We start from the raw sequence: 25,382 nt of genomic DNA on the forward strand, positions 1-25,382 counted from the left end.
ACAGGCAATGCACCATAATATTCCTAAATTTTACTGACAATTTGAACTGTCAACTCAATCAGACATCTATATAGTTTCTTTTTTGTCATAATAACTATCAAAGTGTTTGGAGATTTCTTTGAGTGAATGGTGGAGCAAAATCCTTGGCAGATTGCTATAGCAGCCACAATGAAATATGGTCTTTTTCTACAGGGATATTATTTCAAAACAGTTTAGCCTCAGGCTAGATTTTCTGATGAAGCGCACATACTATTATCATGAAACCAATATCATTACTCTCATTAAAGAAAACAAAATAATAGGTAATAACAATAAGAATCCATATTCACAAGCATGAGTCAAATCAAGCATGGGGGAAGAAAATCACAAAACTGTTCTTCCATTACAAGAGACTAATCAAATCCATCTCATTATCTTTTGACAAGGAAATATATCTCCACCCCTCCAATTCATCTAATTGCAGCACTTAACATATTTCTGGACTTTCAGGCAATGCCTTCTTATTTTAGCTGCCAGACCATTTGATCCTTTCCATGTGATCCCAAGATTATCTACCTCATAAATAGCTCCTTAACAGCAGTGCTTAAATCTTGGGGGATTGTCCAGTGAGGCCATATAGAACTTAGATACAAGAAGGGAAGAGTCATTCTAGTAGGGTTGTATTTTAGATTCCACTCCCCTCCCCTCCCCATAGTCAACAGGAGCTGGTCCAGAGAGTTCACATTTATAAGAGCAATATTGCTGTATTTGTGGCAGTTTTTAATTAGTGCAAAATAATTGACTGGGCTGTCTAGGGTGATAAAGGCCTGTACAGGGTGGAAATTGTCAACTGTGCACAGAAAATGTTTCTTGAGACAGTATATAGAGGGATCAACTCAGGAGGGTTTTAGGAAACACGGCAAGGCAAATAACCGAAGCAGCAGTAGGAGAGTCACGTTGCTCTAGTGACCATAATTCTATTAGTTTTAGGACAGCGATGGAAGAGGATAAACCAGGTTTGCAGGCTAGGTTCTAAACTGGAGCAGGAATTAAGCAGGATCTGATAAAGGCTGATTAGGTGAATATGTTTGAAGAGAAAGGAATGAATGGCAAACAGAGGCTTTAAGACTGTGATGTCCATCAGCAGCATATTGCTGTTAGGATGAAGGGTAAACCTGGCAAGTTTAGAGGACCTTGGCTGGTGTGAGATTTCGAGGCCCCGGTTAAGAGAAAGAAGGACACAAACATTGGATCTAAGAAGTTAGGAACAAGAAAATCTTATTTTTTAACCTAAAAAAAATTCAGGAACACTCTTAAAAGGGGAATTAGGAGAGCAAAGAGATAATATGAGATGGATCTGGCAGGTAAGGATAAGAAAAATCCCAAGAGGTTCTCTTGCTATATTGAATATAAAAGGATGAGAGTCTAGGACGAGAGTAGTTCCTCTTAGAGATCAGTAGGTTCATCTATATAATAAGCCACAGGAGAAGGGTGGGATTTTTAATGAAGGAAAAGATCAAGAGATAAAGAAAAAAAGTAGAGATGTTTTGGAGAACACTCTTATTAACAGGGAGGGGGTATTTGAAGCCTTACAATGCTTTAAAGTGGATAATCTCCTGGGTCCTGAGTGCATTCTAGGACCTCGTAGGAGGCTTTTGCATGGATTGCGGCTTCATCATTAGCCAGTGGAGAGGTACTGGAAGACTGAAAGGTAGTTAATGTTGCTCAGTTGTCCAAGAAAGCTAGCAAGAACAAACCAGGCAACTAAGGGCAGTCAGCATGACAAAAGATGTGGGGAAGTTAATGAAGGAAGTTCTGAGGCATAGGATCTACCAGCATTTGGAGAAGAAGAGTCTGATTAGGAGTCAGCATGGAAGTTCTAAGTGATTTCCTTGGCGAACCTCTTAAAATTTTTTGAAGAGGTAACAAAAAATTTAGACGAGGGTAGTGCGCTGGATGTTTCAATTTCAATAGGTTTTCTATAGGTACATTTAATGTCAGAGAAATGTATACAAATACATCCTTAAATTCTTTTTCTTCTCAACCATCCACGTAAACAGTTGAGTGCCACAAAGAATGAATGACAGTTAAATGTTAGAACCCCAAAGCCCCCAGCTCCCCCCCACGCAAAAGCAGACGTCTCTCTCTCTCTCTCTCTCTCTCTCCCTCTCTCTCTCTCTCTCCCCCTCCCTCCCTCCCCCTCCTCCTCCTCCTCCCCCCCTCCCTAATAAGGGAAAATGAACTCTCTTTGTTTCACATCAGGAGGGGAGGATGTTGTCTATTTGGCGCTCAACAAGGTTTCACATGGCAGTATACTCAGTAAGGCTAGGTCCCATAGAATCCTGGGAGAGTTACTTAAATGGATTCTAAAAGGCTCAAAATTAGGAAATAGAGGGTGGTGATTGAAAGCTACTTTGCAGAATGGAGGCCGGACATTACTGGTGTGCCTCTGTGGTCAGTGTTGGGCCCCTTGTTATTTGTTATTTATATAAATGATTTGGATGCAAATGCAATACGGTTGATCATTAAGTCTGTGGATAGCATGGAACTGAGGTGTTCTTGATAGTGAAGGAGATTATTACAGACTCTAGGGAATCTTGATCAGTTAGGAAAGTGTGTTGAGGAATGACAAAAGGACTTCAATACAGACAAGTGTGTGGTGATTCATTTTTTCAAGTCAGACCTGTACGTATTATAAATGATAAAGCACTAGGGAGTGCAACAGAACACAGAGAATTAACAGTACAAGTACATGGTTCATAGAAATGGTGTCATAGGTAGATAGGGTATTGAAAAAGGGACTTAGCATGCTGGCCTTCATCAGTCCGGGCAGTGAGTACAAGAAGTGGGACATTATATTGCAGTTATATAAATTGTTGGTAGAGTATCATATACTGTTTTGTTCACCCTGTTATAGAAAGATATGGCTAAACTGTAAAGAGTTTAAAATGCCAGATGATTGGCTGACTGGCAAAAGGCAAAGAGAGGGAATAATTGGAGCCTTTACTGGTTGGCTGCCAGTGACTAGTGGTGTTCTTCAGGGGTCAATGTTGGTTCTGCTAGTTAATGATCTGGATGATCATTGATGGTTTTGTGTTCAAGCTTGGGGATGATGCAAAGATAGCTGGAGGATGGTAGTGTTATGGAGGTGGAGGTAGTGTTGAGGAAGCAGGGAGTCTGCAGAAGAAGTGGATGAAATGTAATGTAAGGAAATGAATGTTTATGCACATCGGTAGAAGGAATAAAGAAGTAGATTATTTTCTTAAGCAGGAGGTAAATTCAGAAATAGGAGGTGCAAAGGGACTTTAGAGTCTTAGTGCAGGATTCTCTAAAAGTAAACTTGAGTTGGTAGTCAGAAAGGGATAGGCAATGTTAGCATTTATTTTAAGAGAGCTGGAATCTAAAAACAAGGTTATAATGCCAAGACTTTATAAGCATTGGCCATACCATATTTGGAGAAGTGTGGGCAGTTTTAAATTCAGTACAGGGGAGATACACAAGAATGAACTGGGAATGGCAGATTTAGTGAATGAGGTGTGTTTGTTGGTTCTGAGCCTGTCTTCATTTTAGTTTACCTCATTGAAACCCACTGAGCATTGGTAGACCTAAATAGAATGGATGTGGAGAGGATGTTTCAAAAAGTAGAAGAGTCTCGGACTAGAGGACACAGACTCAGAATAGAAGGGCATCACTGTCCTCCTCTAAAGTTTGGAACAAAGGTAAGGAGGAATTTCTTTAGCCAGAAGATGGTGAACCTGTGAAATCCATTGGCACATATGGTTGTGGAATCCAAGTCATTGGAAATATTTAAAGCAGAGTTTGATAGGTATTTAATTTGTAAGGGCATCAAATGTTACAAGAAGAAGGCAGGAGAATGGGGTTGAAAGGGAAAAATCAGTCATGGTCAGACTCAATGGGTAAATATTCTTAATGTGTTATAGAGTGCAGACAAGATTTACAAAGCTATGCCGGGAGCAAACGGCAATGAGTTATAGACAGAGGCTGACAAGGCTAGATCTTTATTCTGTAAATGAGGGGTGACATTATAGAAGTGCTTAAATTTTGAGAGGCATTGATGAGGTGGATAATAGCAGTCCTTTTTCCAGGTTAGAGGAAGTGGTTGATGTAGCAACAATACTATCATTGAAGAAGCACTTGAATAAGGACATGAAGGGTGGGACATGGAGATATATGAGTTGACATAGGAAATTGGGACCAGCTGGATAGACGCCATAGGCAGGCATTCACTGGGCCAAAGGGCCTGTATCCATGTTATATAGCTCTATGGCTCGATGTCTCAATATGGAACCCAATGCAGAGGTAGTCCACCTTTGTGATGTTCCATTGGTTGTTGGAAGTGTGGGATGCCTGTACCCAAAACTCATGCTTTGCTCAAGGGGCAACCCAACCCCAAAGCCTTTCCATTACACTAGGTGGAACTTTTAAGTTTTTTTTTCCAGTGATTTTAGCACCATCTCATGGTTTGCAACAGATCATCTGGGATATTGTGTTTTACATATTGCACATGAGAATAAACTGCCCCACAAGCTCACTGGCATCTTCAAAGCGCAGTTCCATTGCATTTTTACAGATGAGTCACTGTTAGACCATTGTGTCAGCTGAGGTAATGAAGCAAAGTGCTTTAACATTTAAAGTCTTGACAAATATCCTGTGGCTACTTCTGCTTTTTTGTGTATATTCATAACCCAAAACGAAGTCAGGTACCGCCTAAATGCATATTACCAGCAACTTTCCATGACCATGGGTGTAAGTGTTAGATTATCTTGATAAATACTTCATTTACAAGTTTTGTAGAAACAAAAAGTACATAATAAGCATTCATTCGAACCATTTTTCCATAATCACTTGTGCTGATGAATTCTGTCCTAAAACAAAAGAACTTTGTTTATTCTGCATTATTCTCTGAAAGATCAGTTAAAAAGCTCCAATGCATCATAGAAATATACTTTAAATTCCAACCAAAGCTGGCAGTTTTTCAATAATATTTATTAGCCAACAGACTGGTAAATTTTATAGCAGTCAGTAAATCACTGATCAGCAGACTTAGTCAAAATGATGTGATAAATGAAGCAATGCTGACGAATGTTTTTAGACATTTGGGCTGAATTGCTGCAGTAATGATGCTCTAAGTAGTATATATACTCCCTTTCATTTAAGATACATTTTTGAATACAATAAAAACCTTCATTTATCTGCAGACTCTACATCAAAAAAGGCAATGCCTGCAATTCAATTAAATAGCTGACCCCAGTCTGAGGCCTCTGCATTTAATCAGTGAAGAAGACATTTATTATTGTTTTATTATACATAGCTGACAAATCAGAGCTATCTCTTAAATGAGCTGTCCATTTCTGCCAGTTAACAAATGAAGGTGAGAAGAGGGAAGAGATCATTCATTTTAAATACGTAATGCGTTTTTAGCAAGTGAAAGTGTTGCTTTTCAGTGCAAACAAAGCGAAGCCAGTTTAGAGTCAGTGAATCACAGCACGACTGATAAAACGAGTGGAAGCAAGACAAAGCGATATGTGATATTGATAAATGCTGAATAACAGGATGCATTTGGGGAGGAAGATCAACGAGGGGACAAAGCAAACAAATGTATTTTATCATAAAGAGGTCGAGAATGAAAGTCCCAGAAGGGATCCATACACATATATCTTTAAAGGTGGTAATAGAAGTTTAAAAAAAACATATAAAAATGTGGTATCCTTGACTTTATGAAATGAGGCGCAGAGGAATAAAGCATGCAGGTTATGATTACAGACAGACAACTGTAATCTAATTCTGGATAATTAGCGAATGTACCAAAGCTATGGAAAAGGTGCAGGGGACATTGCCAGAATGGTACCAAGGGTCACTGGTGTTCCTTGTGTTGAGATACTAGAGAAGCTCACCCTGCAGCACACATGGCTGAGGAGAAAAATTAAGGAAAGTTCTTCAAATTTTGAAACATATGGATAGAGTGAGAATCATATGTTACATACCACATGGGTATTTTGTGCCTGTCTCATGACCATGATGTTTTGAGGATCTGGTCAGCATGATGTAATGGTCTTGTGATGATGGAGTGATGTATTTTCCTGCCAGTGTGAGGTCATGTGATGGCCTGTTTTCAACAGGTATAAAATGGGGAAAGCCTGCTGCGACGCAGGAGTTTTTGTTTGGATGTCGTTTAAGTCGTCCATTACTCCATTATTCGGTTTCATTTGGTTTCATGACGTGGTTTTGTTTTAAAGTGGAGTTTTGATTCTTACTGTAAGGTACATTGTTGTTGTGCCAGCAGTTTTGAAAATCACTGCCAGTTATGTTTGTTGTATTTTCGATTTAATCCTAAGGTCTAAGTATTGGAGAGTGAAGATTTATCGAGGTACTGAAACCTGAAGGATCGAGTAAAGTTGTTGTTGTCAGCGGTAAAACAGGATCAACCTAATTGGATCTTCATTCCAGAGATAGTAACCTGCATCCGAGATAGTCCCTGCTGTAAGAGCAGAAAGGGTTGGGTGCAGCATTATTCATCAAGGGAAAGATCAGTTCCTTCAAGCAGTTTTTAGTTCCTTCATCGTGAATCCTTCGAGCAAGGCATATTTCGGCGTGGATCAACAGTAACGTCACTTTGTCGAGGAATTTGTTGCTTCAGGAAAGTCTCTCCTGACTGTATAAATCATTTGGACTTTCGCATTTATCACTTTAAGAATTGTTCGAGTTGCCGTATAGCAGTTAACTTCCGTTTAAGTTAGTCATTGGTTTACTTTTCATTTTATTGAGCAGAGTTTAAATAAATGTTTATTTATTTATAAAAAACCCTGTCTCAATTCCATATTCATTGGTGCCGTATAATAACACATACATAGGAAAATCAAAGTCCTCATTAGTTTACTGATTCTCTGTTGATTGCTGTGGCAAAGTCTATGACAGCTGTCAGAAGCTTTCTGGTTTCAGGTTGAACTGTGTATGTCGATTCCAGACATTTCTCTCTGATTGCAGTATAACTTCAAGCTCAAGTTTATTGTCATTCATTTGTATATGTGTATACTACCAACTGAAACCACTTTCCTTCAATCCAAGGTGCATAACACACATACATAAAGCTCACACACAACACATAAAGTAATATTACCACAAATAAATAATAAAATAATAAAATATATTCAGAAGTTTAGATAAGGCGTTTTTACAACCCAAGCTAAAAAATACGCAATGTTAGGGTCGTAAATGTTATGCGACCTGGTGCTTCATGGATGATGAGACCCGGGTGGTGACAGGAAGCACAGTCACACAACCTGGGGAAAGAAACTGTTTCCCATCCTAACAATCCTTGTCCTAATGCTACCTCCTACCTCAAGGAGAATGTGGGCTGGATGGGAGGGGTCTTTGACAATGCCAAGGGACCTGCATACACAATGCTCCTGATAAATATTTTAGATCGGTGGAAGAGAGACCCCAATTATACTCTCAGCAGTCTTCACAATCCCTTATAGGGTCTTACAGTCAGATTCCTTCCAATTTCCATATTAGATGGTGATCCAGCTGGTCAAGATACTCTCGATAGTGCTTCTGGAAATATTCATTAGAGTGCTAGGGAAGAGTCTCACTGGCCTCAATCTTCTCAGGAAGTTCAGACGTTGCTGTAGCAGTAGAACAAAGGGTTCTGGGAATATAGGTCCATAATTTACTGAAAGTGGCTATGCATGTAGATAGGGTCGTAAAGAAAGCTTTTGGCACATTGGCCTTTACAAATCAAAGTAATGAGTGCAGGAGATGGGATGATATGTTGAAGTTGTATAAGACATTGGTGAGGCCTAATTTGGAGTATCCTGTGCAGTTTTGTTCACCTAGATATAAATAAGGTAGAAAGAGTATAGAGAGATTTTATAAGGATGTTGCCAGGACTGGAGGACCTGAGTTCTAAGAAAAGATTGAATAGATTAGGACTTTATTCCTTGGAACATAGAAGGTAGGTGGGGAGATTTAACAGAAGTATACAAAATTATGAGGGGTATTGATAGGGTAAATGCAAGCAGGCTTTTTTCACTGAGATTGGGTGGGACGATAACTAGATGTCATGGGTTAAAGATGAAGGGTGAAAAGTTTACTTCTTTATTCAGAGGTCATGAGAGTGTGGAATGAGCTACCAGCACTGGTGGTACATGCAAGCTTGATTTCAACATTTCAGTTAAGTTTGGATAAGTACATGGATAGTAAGGGTATGGAGGGTATGGTCCGGGTGCAGGTCATTGAGAGTAGGCAGCTTAAATGGTTTTGGCAAGGACCAGATGAGATGAAGGGTCTGTTTCTGTAGTGTACTTTACAATGACTCTCTGTCTCAAATTCTGTGGACTTACTAACGTAGAGTGTAAAGCTGTTGTTGTAACACCACTCAACCAGTTGATCTATCGCACTCCTATACAACTTCCTTGTCACCATCTGAAATTCTGCCAGCATTAGTTGTGTCATTGAAAAATGCAGTGAGTGTAGAGCAAAGGCATCCTTAAAGAGCGCCAGTGTTGTTTGTCAGCAAGGAGGAAATTTTGTTTCCATTCCCCACTGGCTGTGATCTCTCAATGAGGAAGTCAAGTATCCATTTGTGGGGTGTGGTGGAGAAGGAGTTATGGAGACCCTGGTTTTGGAACTTCTTGATTAGTACAGAGTATATGATAGTGTTGAATGCTAAGCTATGATCAATGAACAGCAGCCTGATGTTATTGCTATTCTCCAGGTGATCCAAGCCCGAGTGGAAAACCAGTGAGATTGCATAAATGTCTCCTCCATGGAGAGAGAACAAAGTTTTTGGAAGTTTCTAGTGAAGACCTATAAACTCCCAAAAAATCTGTGCTCTCTCCGCGGAGGAGACATTTATTTGTGGTGAAGAGTGGTAAGCCTGCACCTTCCTAAAGTACACAATCATCTCTTTAGTCTTGTCTATATTGAGACTCAAGTCATTGTGTTTGCTTCATTCTACAAGTAACTCTACCTCCTATCTTTATGCTGTCCCATTGTCATCGTCGTGTCAATGGCCAGCCATTGGTGTGTCATCAACGAATTTGATTCAGTTTGAGATGGATCCAACCGTACAGTGAAGAAGTGCAGCAAGTTCTTACATTTCCACCAGCAATGCAAACAGATCATTTGAACCTGATGCACTCAAATGCATCAAGCCCAGGCTGGTCAGAAGCAATATAGCACCAAGATATGTGCACTTAATATACGTAATTAGTTTTTTATGTTTTATGTGAAAGTTGTGCAGCTGATGCCTTCCATTGCATTTGTGCATACACACACTTGAGCATTTGACAATGAACTTAACTTTTGACTTTAAATGCTTCTCAGAAGGGTACTGATTCCTTCTTGAACCCTTGATCCTGGAGACTGAGCATTCACAGGTACATACCACCTCATAAATTATAAAAGACTGTTGCTCAGGCTGTGAGTTACTGCGCTGGGAAACGAGCACCCCTGCAGCAACAAACAGTGATCGCATCGCCATCCAACTTGGTGTAGAATAAACCACCAAAGTGGTGTGTAAATGCCTACTTTGATTTGCTGGTGTTGACCGGGGCCAGAAGGTGCGATGTGATTACTCCATCTGCTGCTCTGCGCTTTACCCTGATTGGCATGGTGAGTGTGGACAATTACAGATCATGTGTTGACAGGGCCCAGGTCCCAAGGTCTCATCTGGTGAATGTGATGGAAGCTGCTCTTTCACAGTGCCTGCGCCTCTTGCCCTGTTTGCCATGTCCTTCTTAGAAAGCCTCCAAACGTTACCTGGGCGGCTCAGTCTCACACTGAGTCCACACCAAAAATGTAATTGTTGCAGAACCACTAATGGAGAACAAAATCCTCAGCCCAGTTCCCATCATAGTAGTGCATTGCATCAGAGAGGAGAGAGCTTCGTGCCAGGATCCTGGCATAACCGTCCTTTGTGCAAAATGATGCTATGTAGACAATGCTATAATTTCTTTATACACTAATTCTATCTGCACTCATTCCTGGGATTACACCCTGAGTACTATGTAAGATAGCAGTGTACTGTAATCTTCAATATCTCCGCATGAATTTTCACCCTATTCATAGCTGGTCAATGACCAGTGGAACTGCTGAACTTTATCTTCAACATCCGTCCTTCTGGGGTAGCAACACCATTATCTATACCTTGCTAACTAGAAATTAGCTGGAGATTCCAGTCCACGATGGAGAGTCTCAACCCAAAACGTCAACTCTTCATTCCTTTCTGTAGCTGCTGCTGAGTTCTTCCAGCACTTCTCATGTGTGGTTCCAATCCTTGTGATTTAGTATTTGCTGGAAGAAAAAATGATCTCTTTTCAATCAAATCCTACATATTCCAGATTTTTTTTTTTGGCTGCAGGGAAATCTGCACCAATTCTTAATGAAAATAGTAGCTGCCTATCAAAAGATGATCTTACACAAGGGAATTATTGGCCATACTTCCCCTTTTATCCTAGTCCTTTTTTAAAAACCTCTCTGTTCCAAATAAAAGCTTGCTTAATGTTGTGATGTAAGCTATCAGAAAATCTGGTCCAATCTGGGATATTCTTGCAGACGTCTTTTTACAGTTGTCAGAGATTTTGTTTTGTTATTTTTTTGAAGAAGAAGAATGAATGGAATGAAAGCAGTAAGGCCACATAGATGAAGTGAAGATATGTTTATTCTGTTCTCAAACACAGGGTTTTGGCCTTTGGCCACAGACATCCCTCTACTAATCCAAGCTGAGTGCAAAGTATTTTGGGATAATATACTTTCCAGGTCTTCTGCTGTGGGATGAAAATTAAAATGTAATTTGATAAAGGCTGACACTAATCACTTTTTAGGAGGATGATGAAAGCTCAGGCAGATTAAGGAATAGTTCAATTCATTTAGGGCCTTTTTTTTCACCCAGTGTTATCAACATCTTGTTTCTTTAATCCCTGACATCAGCTGCTGATTATTGGAAGTGAGCATTGCTGTAAAGATGATAGCAGATGGAACTATTGATAAAGCAGTGAGTTCTGAGAACAAATGATTCACGAAACTCCTAGACAAGCTATACATCTTTCATATTTTCACACAAGTCTTCAGCTTTAATAAATCCATGTCAAGAGAGAGATTTATAAATAAAATTGTGATAATGGGAAGCAATATATCATTTTATTTGGAACAAAACCCAATTCCTATTGACTGAAATTTTAATGATCCATTGTATCCCACCGACTGCCAATGTAGTCTTTTTTTGTCTTTGCTATTAAAATTAAATGCATAATGGCCCAGGCTCCTCTAGCTAGCGCTTGCAGTTCTGAATTGAGTTTAGCCTTTTAAGTAACAGAACACGCAGGACCTTCATATCTGCTTTGTCAAATGTGGATGTTCCAGCTTCACTGACAGATTTTGTAATGCTATACATCTTGGCCTGCTTCAGCTTCAGTGGGGCCTACACGATTTACACTGGGAAGCTGCATCTTATATCCTGCTCTGATTAGATCTAGCACAGCATCTTAGACCTTCAGATTTCAATGTGGGCAGTAAATCTGTAGGGAAAGAAAGAGAAAAAATCAGTGCATTCTTGGCTAAAATTCTTCATTTTTTATTTAGAGTTTTTAGCTGAATTTAGACTTTTTGTACCATTTAATGGCCATCACCATGGAGTAGTGTCTGTGCTGGAATTCCTGAAATCGTTGTCACTTTTTTACATGGACCTTCTGACAGTGTTACTTATGTTCATTGGTTGATTCAAGAATAGCATATTCAGTAACAAAGGTCCCGATCTAGGATTAGACGTCTGTGAATATTATGATGAGAGTTAGTTGTTTTCTGTTCTATAATGATACAGTATATTTTCCACTTACAGCCGGATACTTCTTTAGATTGTAATGCTACTTTTAGCATAGTAACTTCCAGATCACAATAAATTATACCCAGCAATAATGCATTAGTACAAACTGACTAAGTGCTAATTAAATCACTAATTAATGGGTGCACAAACTAAAATAAGGCAAGGTACCATTTCTACCATTTTATGTGCAGTTAATTTGTGTGCTATAAATCACTTATAATGTAAGATTTAATACCTCATATGCTATTAGCCTAATGATTACTCATAAACCTGCCATTTATATTCTGGAAAGGATGGAACTGCTAAGATTTATATAACCATTGGGATACATTAACATTTATTGTGATTCTGGGGCATTTCTTGCATTTAAAAACAAATCATCATTCTTCTAACCTGCTTATCGGTGCCTGTGTAAAGGATCTATGCAACTATCAACTGGATAGCTGCAAGTTTAGTAAACTGTTGGCATTATCAAAAATGAATTAGGATCTCCAAATGCAAATGAACACATTCCAGTTACTCCAGAATATGTTATACAGAACTTAAAGTAAACTGAAAATAGATAATTCGGTTGTTTTAATTCCCATAAGGAAACACCTGAATGCAAGCATGATGAAAATTGCTTAATTTAACAACTCCCTATAGGATAAAAGATAATTTGTGTAAATTGGAAAATTAAATGAAAATAGAACCGTAATTGTCTTTATTTCCTAGCTACATTGTAAAACCCTAAAAACTCAATGATGTAAAACAAGAGAGAGCAATTACCTCAAGGGGAGTGAGAGTGTAAAGGCTATTGATTGTAGTTACGTGGATGTAAAGGTCATTTTAAGAGCAGTGCACCAAATGGTATAACTTCTGATATATTGTTGATCCAGCCACTGCCATTTAGTTGAGACTTTGCTGGCTTCAAAAACACAAATACTGTACTGTACCAAAGTGCCTTCAGACAATACATTGATGTGAAGTCTGACCGAAAAGGTGATGCCATACTCAAGACTGATGCCTGGTGACTTACTTAAGAGGGCTCTGAGAAGAGTTGCCTGATGACATTACTACAATAATATTTCAGGTTCATGAAATTAGCAGTTTAAAGATGAAACCTTCCTGCTGTTGTATCCCTAAAGCCCCTTAAATCAAAACAAAAATGCTCTCATTCGTCGCCACAAGATTTTTGAAACACTCTGTAGATGAGGTGTGAAACTAATATTCTTTCTTTTATTTTGGATGTTGATTGCTCAGAAAGTCAGGCGAGGCTCTCCCCAACTCCTCTGTGTCATCTTTCCCTCCTCATTTTGCTGCTGCTTCATTTACTACCAAGAAGCCTTTGCCAGAAAGGTCGGCCATGGTTTGGCAAGCCCCTGATAAATCTTTGTTATTAATTATTAATTCCAGTTTTTGTGCCTGAATCTTTTTTACACAAATTTAAAAATGGGTAATGGTTCTGAAATGCTGAGGAACATTAGACATGTTATAAGTCCCCAAATGAATATTAGAGATAAAATAACATCACATTGTCATGTTTCAGAAGTTTATTATCACTATCATAAGACAAGAAATTTGTTGTTTTGCTGCAGTAAAATACAATAAACAAGTTAAAATATTAAAAAGAAGTCCCTGAGAGAATGTATGGTGTTAAGTGTTCTTCTCATCAATTCACAAAGCTTCAGATATTTCGTTTTAGCACCAGTCAGACTTCCCTTAAATGACAGCTTTACCCTAAACTTCTTCAAAGATTTGATGTGACTACCTTCACCTCATTATGTTCCAACCTCATAGTTCCTACACCCCGCACTTCCCGTTTCTACCTCCTACCCAAGATCCACAAACCTGCCTGTCCAGGTAGACCTATTGTCTCAGCTTGCTCCTGCCCCACTGAACTCATTTCTGCATACCTTGACACTGTCTTATCCCCCCTTGTTCAATCTCTTCCCACCTATGTTCGTGACATTTCTCATGCTTTGAATTTTTTCAATGATTTTAAGTTCCCTGGCCCCCACTGTCATATTTTCACCATGGACGTCCAGTCCCTATATACCTCCATCCCCCACCGAGATGGTCTCGAAGCTCTTCGGTTTTTTTTGGATTCCAGACCTAACCAATTCTCCTCTACCACCACTCTCCTCCATCTAGCAGAATTAGTTCTTACTCTCAATAATTTCTCCTTTGGCTCCTCCCACTTCCTCCAAACCAAGGGTGTAGACATGGGCACCCATATGGGTCCCAGTTATGCCTGCCTTTTTGTTGGCTTTGTGGAACAGTCCATGTTCCAAGGCTATACGGTATCCATCCCTCTCTTTTCCTTCGCTACATCGACGACTGCATTGGCGTTGCCTCTTGCACGCATGCTGAGCTCGTCGACTTCATTAACTTCGCCTCCAACTTTCACCCAGCCCTCAAATTTACCTGGTCCATTTCCGAGACCTCCCTCCCCTTTCTTGATCTTTCTGTCTCCATCTCTGGAGTCGGCCTATCTACTGATATCTACTATAAACCTACAGACTCTTACAGCTACCTGGACTATTCCTCTTCCCACCCTGTCTCTTGGAAAAAGGCTATCCCCTTCTCACAATTCCGCCGTCTCCGCCGCATCTGCTCTCAGGATGAGGCTTTTCATTCCAGGACCAAGGAGATGTCTTCCTTTTTTAAACAAAGGGGCTTCCCTTCGTCCACCATCAACTCTGTTCTCAAACGCATCTCTCCCATTTCCCGCACATCTGCCTTCACCCCATCCTCCTGCCACCCCACTCGGGATAGGGTTCCCCTTGTCCTTTCCTACCACCCCACCAGCCTCCAGGTCCAACATATAATTCTCCCTAACTTCAGCCACCTCCAACGGGATCCCACTACCAAATACATTTTTTCCTCCCCCACCTTTCTGCTTCTCGCAGGGATCGTTCCCTACGTGACTCCCTTGTCCAGTCGTTCCCCCCCCCCATCCCGTCTCACCAATCTCCCTCCTGGCACTTATCCTTGTAAACGGAACAAGTGCTACACCTGCCCTTACACTTCCTCCCTCACCACCATTCAGGGCCCCTGACAGTCCTTCCACATGAGGCGACACTTCACCTGTGAGTCGGCTGATGTGGTATACTGCATCCGGTGCTCCCTGTGTGGCCTTTTATATATTGGTGAGACCCGACGCAGACTGGGAGACCGTTTCGCGGAACACCTACGCTCAGTCCGCCAGAGAAAGCAGGATCTCCCAGTGGCCACACATTTTAATTCTACGTCCCATTCCCATTCTGATATGTCTATCCAGGGCCTCTTCTATTGTCAAAATGAATCCAAACTCAGGTTGGAGGAACAACACCTTATATACCGGCTGGGTAGCCTCCAACCTGATGGCATGAACATTGACTTCTCTAACTTCCCTTAATGCCCCTCCTCCCCTTCTTACCCCATCCCTGACATATTTAGTTGTTTGCCTGTTCTCCATCTCCCTCTGGTGTTCTCTCCCCGCCCCCCCCACTCCTTTCTTTCTCCTGAGGCCTCCCATCCCATGATCCTTTCCCTTCTCCAGCTCTGTATCACTTTCACCAATCACCTTTCCAGCTCTTAGCTTCATCCCACCCCCTCCGGTCTTTTCCTATCATTTCGCATTTCCCCCTCCCCCCCCACTACTTTCAAATCTCTTACTAACTTTCCTTTCGGTTAGTCCTGACGAACTGCCCGAAACGTCGACAGCGCTTCTCCCTATAGATGCTGCCTGGCCTGCTCTGTTCTATCAGCATTTTGTGTGTGTTGTTGTTCAAAGATTTGATGGATGGATTTTTTATATCACAAGTTTTCATACCCCATCATGGCCAGAGGTGGGTTGAGGCACACTTAACATCTTACATTACCAAAGCCCAACACAGAACACAGCCTACTCCAACACCAACACCAGCCACACCTCCAAAGACTCTCATCTACATTTCCCACTGCCTTGGGGAAAACACACAGCTTATCCATTGACTCTTTCACACAGCAACAGGTTTCAAGGTCAGCTTCTATTTTGCTGTTATAAGACATGTGAATGGCCCTCAGATATGACAAAGTTGAACTCCTGATGTCATACTACTTCATTGTAGCCCTTGCACCTTATAGTCTGCCTGCTCCATGCTAGATCTATTATTGTAACTGTTATACTGTATTCTACATTCTGCAATTGCTTTCCCCTTTGCATTTCCTCAATGTAATGTTTTGAAATTATCTGTATGGATGATAAAACAATGTTTATCACTGTTTTTTGGTATATGTGGCAATCATAAACCATTTGCCCATTTTGAAGTTATTGACAGTTATTGAATCCTCTGAACAAGCCACCTTGTAGAGGTGCATCCTATCATAATATTTCAATGATATTCATGAAATAATGGCAGCAATTCAAAATTAATCCTTCTTCTCCAGTTTCCCTTCTTTTGGAAAATTTGCCACTGAAAACAAAGGTGATGAGGGTGACTTCAGAGAGGGAGAAGTATAACTAGAAACAGCAAGGGTGAGGTGTGGAGGGGTGGGATCAGAGGGCAACATGGAAAGCAGCAACTGAGGGGATGAAAACAGAAAGTGCTAAGCTAACAGTATAGGACACAGCCTTCTTCACTCCCTTGGAAAGGTAGCGATTCCAAAGTTTAAGATTGTCTCCTGAGGTGGACACTGATTTCTGCAGTCTCCTAAGAGGGGTTCTAGTCTTTGCCGGGTCTACTGACCACAGTTTACAAAAATAATGCAAGCAGAATTTTTGCCTCTGATTCCTTCCATTAATATCCATGATCTTGGTATCAGCTGCATGGAAATGAAAAAGAGATGGAAAAGATGGGTTGAATGGCCTCCTTTGCACCATAAATTTCTCTGATGCCATTGATGATGTTTATACATTTCCACAGTACCTTGTTAAGTTAGCAGCTGCAGTGATAGGGAGAAAGATTAGAGATTAAAGAAATTAGTGTCTGGCCTTTCTCCCCCACAGACGCAGACTGCTTTCACAATGTCATAATACCCAACCCGACTGTGACTACAGTGACCTATCATTCCTTGTCCTTTTGACCAACTTTTGATAAGTTTGGACACACCATCTCTCTGTAGTTACTCAGTGTCCCCAGCTTTTTCTGTTTTCAATACAAATTTCAAGCATCTGAGGTCTTTGCTTTTCTCTAAACACACTTTACTGGTAACAAAAATAAGCTTGTTTTTCCTATTACTTACTCAGTGTATCTGGTTCAAGTTTATTTCTCAATCCAGTGGCACATAAAGTGATGTCTTATTGAACTAAAATCTTTTACTTCCCTCTCTGCCTCCAGGACATTTTCCCTGTTCTCATGTGCCCCATACTGGCCTATAAAAAGAAAGCTGAATTCTTTCAATTCATCATGATCACATCAATTCACACAGAGATGACATGTTAACTCTAGATATAAATTCAGATATTCCTTCTGAAATTGAACCTTCCCACACTTCTGACAGGCTTCTGCACCCGCATTGGCTCAGGAACCAAACCTGCACTATGAAACATCACCAAAATATTTCTCCTAAGATGATGGATGGTCATACTATTTTGAGCATGTTTTCATGATATGCAGCTAATCAGAGGAGTTAGTTCTCACTCAGAAGGATGACTGATTTGGGGAATTTATTGAAAATAAAGTGCAAAACATCCTCACTAAAAAAAATACATTTACTAATATTTCCCTTTTTGCTAAAAACATCAAAAAATTCATACAATATCATATTTCCAATGATGCAATTAAAGCATTGCATTCTGTCAGATGTCTTCACTTACTTTGGTGTAAGTTTCCATGTGTGGACATAAGACAAAACTTTGGCACAGTTTGAAATAATTTCATCATCAACAAATTCATCAGCTATATATAAGCCTGTTTCACATTGGAATTTAATATCATCTGATAAACCAACAGCAACTTAAGATTAGTAAAACTCCTAGGTACTATCTTTGTCACTGCTTATATTAGACATTATTTATGACAATTATACCAAGGAGGATTTTACAAATGGATTACTAAATAAATAGACACCAAAAAGCTCCGATAGTATCATTGAGCATCCCAAGGCACTTTTTTTAATATACAATGAGAAATTCAGGTACAAATTCAGGGAAACAAGGGGAGACCAAAACTTGGCCAAACAGCTAGATTTAATGAGGCTCTTGAAGGATAAGAGGTGGAGGAAAGGCAATAGTGATTACCAAAGATCCTGGGAAATCATAAATGATCATGGAAATTAATGAACACACTTGGCATTGATTTAGCAACTGAGGGGACATATGATAGTTATTAAACTATAGTTGTGCATTGTACAACTTGTGCTACAGAGACAAATTTAACAGAGACCCAACAGCATGTGTATAACTACAAGGATCTCACTGAATGCAGGGAAAAATGTTTTACCAATTAGTATCAGAAAAGGGAAAAATCAAACGCACTTAAAGGCAATTTATCTGAGTGTATGCACCATTAGTAAATTGCTATGAGAATTAATGGCATACACAGAACTAAATAGTTGCAATCTAATAGCCATTACGGACATGTGGTGAGAAAGGATTGAGATGGATAAGATTGAATAGTCAGCAGGTAGCCTTGACGTTAAAACATGGGATAGAGGCCATGGAGAGGAATGACCCTTAGCTTAGAATCATTTGGGTGGACCTCAGAAATAGCAAGAAGGTGAAAATATTGTTAGAAATTGTATATAAGTCCCTGAATAATTTTGGTATTCCACAGTATAGTATAAATCAGGATATTGGAAGTGTATAAGTGTATTTAATAGAGGTAATACAATAATCACAGGGAAACTTAGTCTATGTATGTATGTATATATCTCAACCGTTTGTGGTTTGAACTGGGAAAAGTATTAGCACAGTTCCAGAATAACAACATGCCAGTACCTGAACCAACTAAAACAACAACTAAGTAGTACTGGAAGAGAATGTGGGAGAAGGAAGCATCACATAACACCAGTGTCCAATGGCTGAAAGCCCTACAAGCTGGCCTCTACAGCCTCGCAGAGGAAGAACCAGTCACCATCACAGCAGGAGATGTCCAGCAAAGGTAGCAAATTTCTTCACCCAGGCCTATTGGGTGAAGAAACTAACAGAATTATGTACACGGCAGGCAGCTCAGTGAACCGGCTGCTTGAAGCAGACTTCCACTCTGACTGGCTAATTCAAGGCAGGACACTACACATAATGAAGGATCCTCACACAGGAACAACACCATCAAACTACCAGCCTATAACCTGCCTGTCAACAACATGGAAGCTCTTATCAGGCATCATAGCCACCAAGAGTTTCAAAAGAAGGAACCTTATAGGAAGATGGACCATGTAAGAAAGGGACCATGGGGATTTGATAGGCAGGTGAGGAGAGGAGGCACAAGAGGGGATAGAGTAAGAAATTGAAGAGGGAAGGGGGAGGGAAAAAATTTACCAGAAGTTAGAGAAATCGATATTCGTGTCATCAGATTGGAGGCTACCTAAATGGAATATGAGGTGTTGCTCCTCAACATAAGAGAGGCCTCATCTTTTGTTTACGTTCATGGGTACTGCCAGACCTGCCTAGTTCCTCCAGCATTTTGTGCGTGTGGTGACATATATGTATTTTGATAATAAATTTACTTTGAACTTGGAGAAGCAATAGAAATGGGATGTAGAGGTTTGTCCTCTTTCCCCCCCCCCCCCAAATCCAAACGCCTGAATTGTTCTAAGGTTTTGAAGAAATGGAATGTGGGTTGTCACCTATCAAAATCTGGTTCTTCTGTGGCTCCCACAGATTAGAAGGCAACAATCATAGCCCCACAACTTAAGAAAAGAGGGAGAGAAAAAAATAGAGGGAACTCTAAGCCAATTACCTTGACATTAGTAAAAGGGAAATACTGGAAACTATTATTAGGGAGTTCGTAACAGAGCTCTTGGAAAATAATGCTCAATTTGTCTATATCCCAAAGTGATTTATGAATAAGAAATCATAGTTAATAAATCTGAAGGCCTTTTTTATGTTGTAACTGTGAAAATAAAAGACAAATTAGTTTATGTGAGCAATTCAATAACTTCTTGGGACAATATTTAACAGTATTTAATGACATTGGGAGGAACATTTTAGCACTGACTGAAGATTGCAGATGAGGTAACATAGTGGCTGGCACAATGCTTTACAGTACCAACATTGTGGGGTTCGATTCCCACTGCTGCTTGTAAGGAGCTTGTACGTTCTTCCATGACTGTGTCAGTTTCCTCTTGGTGCTTTGGTTTCCCCCGACAGTCCAAAGGTGTAGCAGTTGGTAAGTTAGTTGCTCATTGTAAAATATCCCATGATTGGCTAGGATTAAATCGGGGATTACTGGACGGTGCGGTTTGAAGGCGGGAAGGGCCTGTATCTTAATAAATAAAAGTTGAAAAAATAGAAAAGCAGAGAATCTTTTAATGATGGGAGACAGGATGATGTTTGTACTAAGAGGGGATTTGTGAGCTTGCACACAAATCTCTGAAAGTTATCATGTAGGTATATATTAAGGGTTAAAATATATTTGACTTCATTGAAAGAGGATTTGAGTAGACAAATTTTGATCGATAATGTATAAGCCAGGTAATTCAGTTCTGGTCTCTCAACTTAAGGAAGAATATTTTTGTGATAGAAGGAATTCAGCAACATTTATTTGCTTGAATTTATTTAAACATCAATCCAAAAGGCCAGCATAGCAGGCTTCTCAGGATGCCTTGAACATACTAGTGTCATGTGGCATCAAATCCAGATGACTAAGAAAGAAGGAAAGGATCTGCATGTCTTGTTCCTGGACCTGGCCACCGCCTATGATCAGTTCTTCGTTCCCTACTGTGGACTGCTTTTGAATTTTTTCAGGTACCTGCAACAATAACAAATCTGGTAAAACACTACTTCCAGGATCTGCAAGTTTGTCTCACAACATCAGACTTCACCACAGCTTGGCAACCGCTGGAAGTAGGCATCATGGTGGAGTGCACCATCTCCCCATTGGCCATCACTATGGCAATGGAACTCATTTTCAGAGCCTCAAAATGGGTTGTGGGAGGAAAATGCCACAGTTTGGGTCAACTGTTACCACCGATGCGAGCCTATATGGACGACAATAATACTGACGACAACTGCCCCTGCACCAAGAGACTTCTGGAAGAGCTTCATCAAAACATCACATGGGCGAGGATGAAGATCAAGCCCAGCAAGTGCAGAAGCATCTCCATTGCCAAAAGTCAAGTCACGGATCAAAGATTTCATATTAATGGAACTCCTGTCCCAACTGTTTCAGAAATGCCAGTGAAGAGCTTGGGTCGAAGGTATGATGCTAAGCTCAAGGACACTGAGCAGTTTAAACAACTCAAAAAGGATACCATCATGTAGATAGCTCACATCAACAAGACCTGGCTGCCAGGATAACTCAAGCTGTGGTGCTTCCAGTTTGGCATACTCCCAAGACTCATGTGGCCCTTAACAGTGTATGAAATCCCCATCAACAAGGCGGAAAAGGTCGAAGGAGTGATCAGCACACATGTGAAGCAGTGGCTTGGACTTCCACGATGCTTAAGTCCTGTTGGACTGTACGGGAATGGCAAATTGGAACTACCAATTACAAGTTTTGTGGAAGAATTCAAATGCACCAAAGCAAGGTTGGTCATGATCCTCACTGAATCTGAAGATACTGTTATTTGAACAGCGGCCCCCCGTGTGGCAACAGGGAGGAAGTGGACCCCATCTGAAGCCTTTCAGAGTGGCAAGTCTGCTCTTTGCTTCAGGGATGTGGTTGGCCAAGTCCAACTTGGGAGAGCTCGGCTCGGGCTCATCCCAAAGGCTCCTCAATGGCACAAGGCAGCATCAGTGCAGGAGATGGCTCTTGGTGGAGGAGGTGAGGAGACAGGAGGTAGCAAAGCGACATGCCAGAGCCATCGCAATGGCCAAGCAGGGCCAATGGAGTAATTGCAAGAGCCTGGAAAAGAGGAGACAGCTGGCTTGACATCTGGGAGATGGAGGGATCTCGGCTAGGTTTTGTCATCAGAGCCACTTATGACCTCCTACCCACACCCCAGGACCTGAACCAGTGGTGGAGACCCCGCTTGCTCCCTTTGTCAAGCACCTGGATCACTAAGGCACATTTTAACAGGATGCACCACGAGCCTCAGCCAGGGGCAGTATATCTGGTAGCATAACCAAGTTCTCAGACAGCTGATATCAATCCTGGAACAGAGGCAAATCACCGCAAATCCTCTCCCACAAACATCGGCAAGGAATGTTCACATCACACAACTTGTATCAGCAGGACAACCTCCAGAGAATCATAGAACGTTAAAAGAGGTAAGCATTCTGTAGGTTGCTCGGGATTGGAAAATGGACGTGGACTTGGAAAAAAAGCTTGTGTTTCCCCCAGGCATTGCGGCTACAACACTCCAGTCAGACATGGTCCCATGGTCCACAACAACGAAGCTGGCATATGTTGTGGAATTGACAGTACCATGGATTGAAGAAGCTTATGAGAGGAAAAAGACCAAGTACTCTGAAATGGCAACTGAAGCTGCCCAGAACTGCTGGAAGACCAAGATTTTCCCTGTAGAAGTGGGCTACATCTATTGAAGAAGATGGGCATGAGGGGTTATTCACTCCAACAAGCAATCAAGTCCTTGTAAAATGCAGCAGAAGAAAGCAGTAATCGGATTTGGATTAAAAGGAAAGACAAGAGGGCTGTGAGATGAAGACAGAAGGGTTTGGAACTGAGCGGGTGTATCTGGGACACCAGGTAGCACTGTTGAGCCCTCAGGAGATGTGGCAACATCAACAAAACATCATAGAAGAAGGGTGCCCACCTGATGACCCTGATAAGGTACCTTCCCTCCTTGTCACCACTCCAAGCCCACTGCCAACATCGAGAGAGCCGATTTATCATAGGGATTGAAACATCAGGTCCGATTAGCTCTACTGTGAGCTTGCACACAAATCTCTGAAAGTTATCATGTAGATATACATTAAGCATTAAAATACATTTGTCTTCATTGCAAGAGGATTTGAGTAGACAAATTTTGATCAATTATATACAAGCCAGGTAATTCAGTTCTGGTCTCTCAACTTAAGGAAGAATATTTTTGTGATAGAAAGAATTCAGCAACACTTGTTTGCTTGATTCCTCAGATTCTGAGTGTGTTGTTTGAGGACAGGTTAAGCAGAATGGCCCATACACTTTTAGAAGAGCTAGAGGTGACCTCATGGAAAAATGAAGAAAAGAATCATGATGTACAGTCTCAGTGAAGGAATCAAGAGTCACTGTTTCAAAATGATGTATCGGCTATTCAGATCTAACATAAAAAGGAAATTTTCACCCAGATGGCTGTAAATTTTAAACATTTTCCACCCAAGAGGACTGTGAAAGCTCAGATACTATTTAAGTGATCTATAGAATTTTAGAAGTTAGGATGATCAATGGATATAGGGTTGGATCAGGAAAAATGAGCCCTGTTCTTATTTCATGATGGATCATGTGCAAAAGGCTAAGTGGCCCATGTTTTTTTTTCACATGCAGAGATGCTCAGAAATACAGAGTTCTACAAATCTTGGAATATTAGCATGTGTGGTTTCCTTCACAAGACATTAAGTCTAAAGGTGTGACCTTGGCAGGTGACACCAAAAACATGATATGGTCACAACTGTGCATCATAACCTGCCCCCAAAATTCATTGTGTTGGAGCATGTATTTCAGAGATAAAATGTAGTACACTAGTGCAGCGGTGTAGCAAGTTCAGCACAAAGGGAACTGTCTCCCCTGGCTACTTGTTCACATTTCAGTGACAATGTCTATGACTTTGCCAGGAACAATGAAATACAAATTAAGGTATGCCAAAACCTACATTAAAGAATTATTGTTTGCAGAGTCTCCAGGAGCAGCGATTTGCAAGACAAAAATAAACTGGCAGATCATTACCTTTTTAGAGTATAGTTACATATAATGAATACACTATAGGTACATATTATAATTCAAACACAAACATTTTTAGTTTGGTTACATTTACCTCAGCTCATGCTGCATTTCGTTACTATTCCCACCATCATCCCCTTCTGCTTTGTATCACCATTTTGAATATTTCCAAGAATGTTTGCCTCTATTTCTCCCCAAAGCAGTCCCAACCTTTAATAAGTGCGTAATCATTTTTGTGCTTATGCATAACTTGTGACATTGGACTCACATTGCTTGGATTAGCTTTGGGAGTTTTGTGTTGATGATAAGTGAATGCATAGTTCATCCAGAAGCAAACTCCATGCAGAAAAACAGCTTTTAATCTGCGTGACTGATTGGTGTTGGGTGCATGACTAAACTGTCAATGCTTTTTGGAGCACTTATAGTCTTACAATATTTATAGTGCCCACATGACACTATAAACCCGTCCTAATCTAACATTTTTATTGTTGCCAATGGTAAAGAATAAACGATGGTCTGGTGGGAAATCCTTTATATGAGCAAAGGTGGAAATATAAATCTTCAGAAATCCAACAGTGTGAAATAAATTCTGATAATTAAAAACATTAACTATAATAGTACATAAAAAGGTACACTTGTCCCTCATAGTGCAAGCCGTGGTATTATCATGCTGATATCTCTGACGTGGAACAATGTGGTGAATGGCTCCAGTGCACTGCAGTTTGTGATGTAAACCTGCTGCTTTCAGGTTTGGCACATGGCATAGGATTCCTTTACAAAAGCACACCAGCTGAGCGAACATTCCTAAGATTCAAGCCTGTTTAAGCATTATCTCACTTCTGGTTTTGGCACAAAGTTTACATCAAGAAAACTTAACAGATTACAAAACAAATATACAGAGTTGCAACATATTTTTAAATGTCAGGGTAAGAATATTGAACATAGGTGACTGTTCTGGTGTATTAATCAACCTTCTTTGTATCATGATGACTAAGTTAGCAGGAACACGTTCGTGGGATAGGATGAGCTTAGGCATACACTGTAATACAATTGTATCATTACTTTGACACATATTAGATCGAGAATATTGATGAGAGAGTTGGTCAATAACTTCTTAAGAAACATTAAACTCTAAATATGGGATTGGTGGCACTCTAAGTTTGTACTTTTTTGAACAACCTAATGTCATGCCTGCACCAAAGGAGGAATTTGAAGCAGTCCCAAAATAAACATGCAGAACCAATTATAATATATTATTGTAATGCAGCTTTATCAGCTCCCTGGTCTCATATACAATCTGAGTTCTGCCTCTGCTTAGCCTTTCAGAGATAAGCTGCCCATCAAATTATTTCGGAAGTCAGTGATAGCACTGAAAGTCTTTTATGGATGTGGCACATGTTTCATACCCTAAGATCATAAGAATAGAATTAAGCTATTTGGCCCATCAAGCCTGGTGTGCCATTTAATCATGACTGATTATTTTTTCAACCCAATTCTTTTGCTTTCTCCCTGTAACACTTAACCCCCTTACTTATCAAGAACCTATCAATCTGCCCAATGACTTGGCCTCCACCGCCGCCTAACTGAGAAAAGTAATCTAATCTCCGTTCAAAAGGAACATCCCTTTATTCTGA

The sequence above is a fragment of the Hypanus sabinus genome, chromosome 5 (assembly GCF_030144855.1).
Source record: "Hypanus sabinus isolate sHypSab1 chromosome 5, sHypSab1.hap1, whole genome shotgun sequence".
NCBI classification, from domain to species: domain Eukaryota; kingdom Metazoa; phylum Chordata; class Chondrichthyes; order Myliobatiformes; family Dasyatidae; genus Hypanus; species Hypanus sabinus.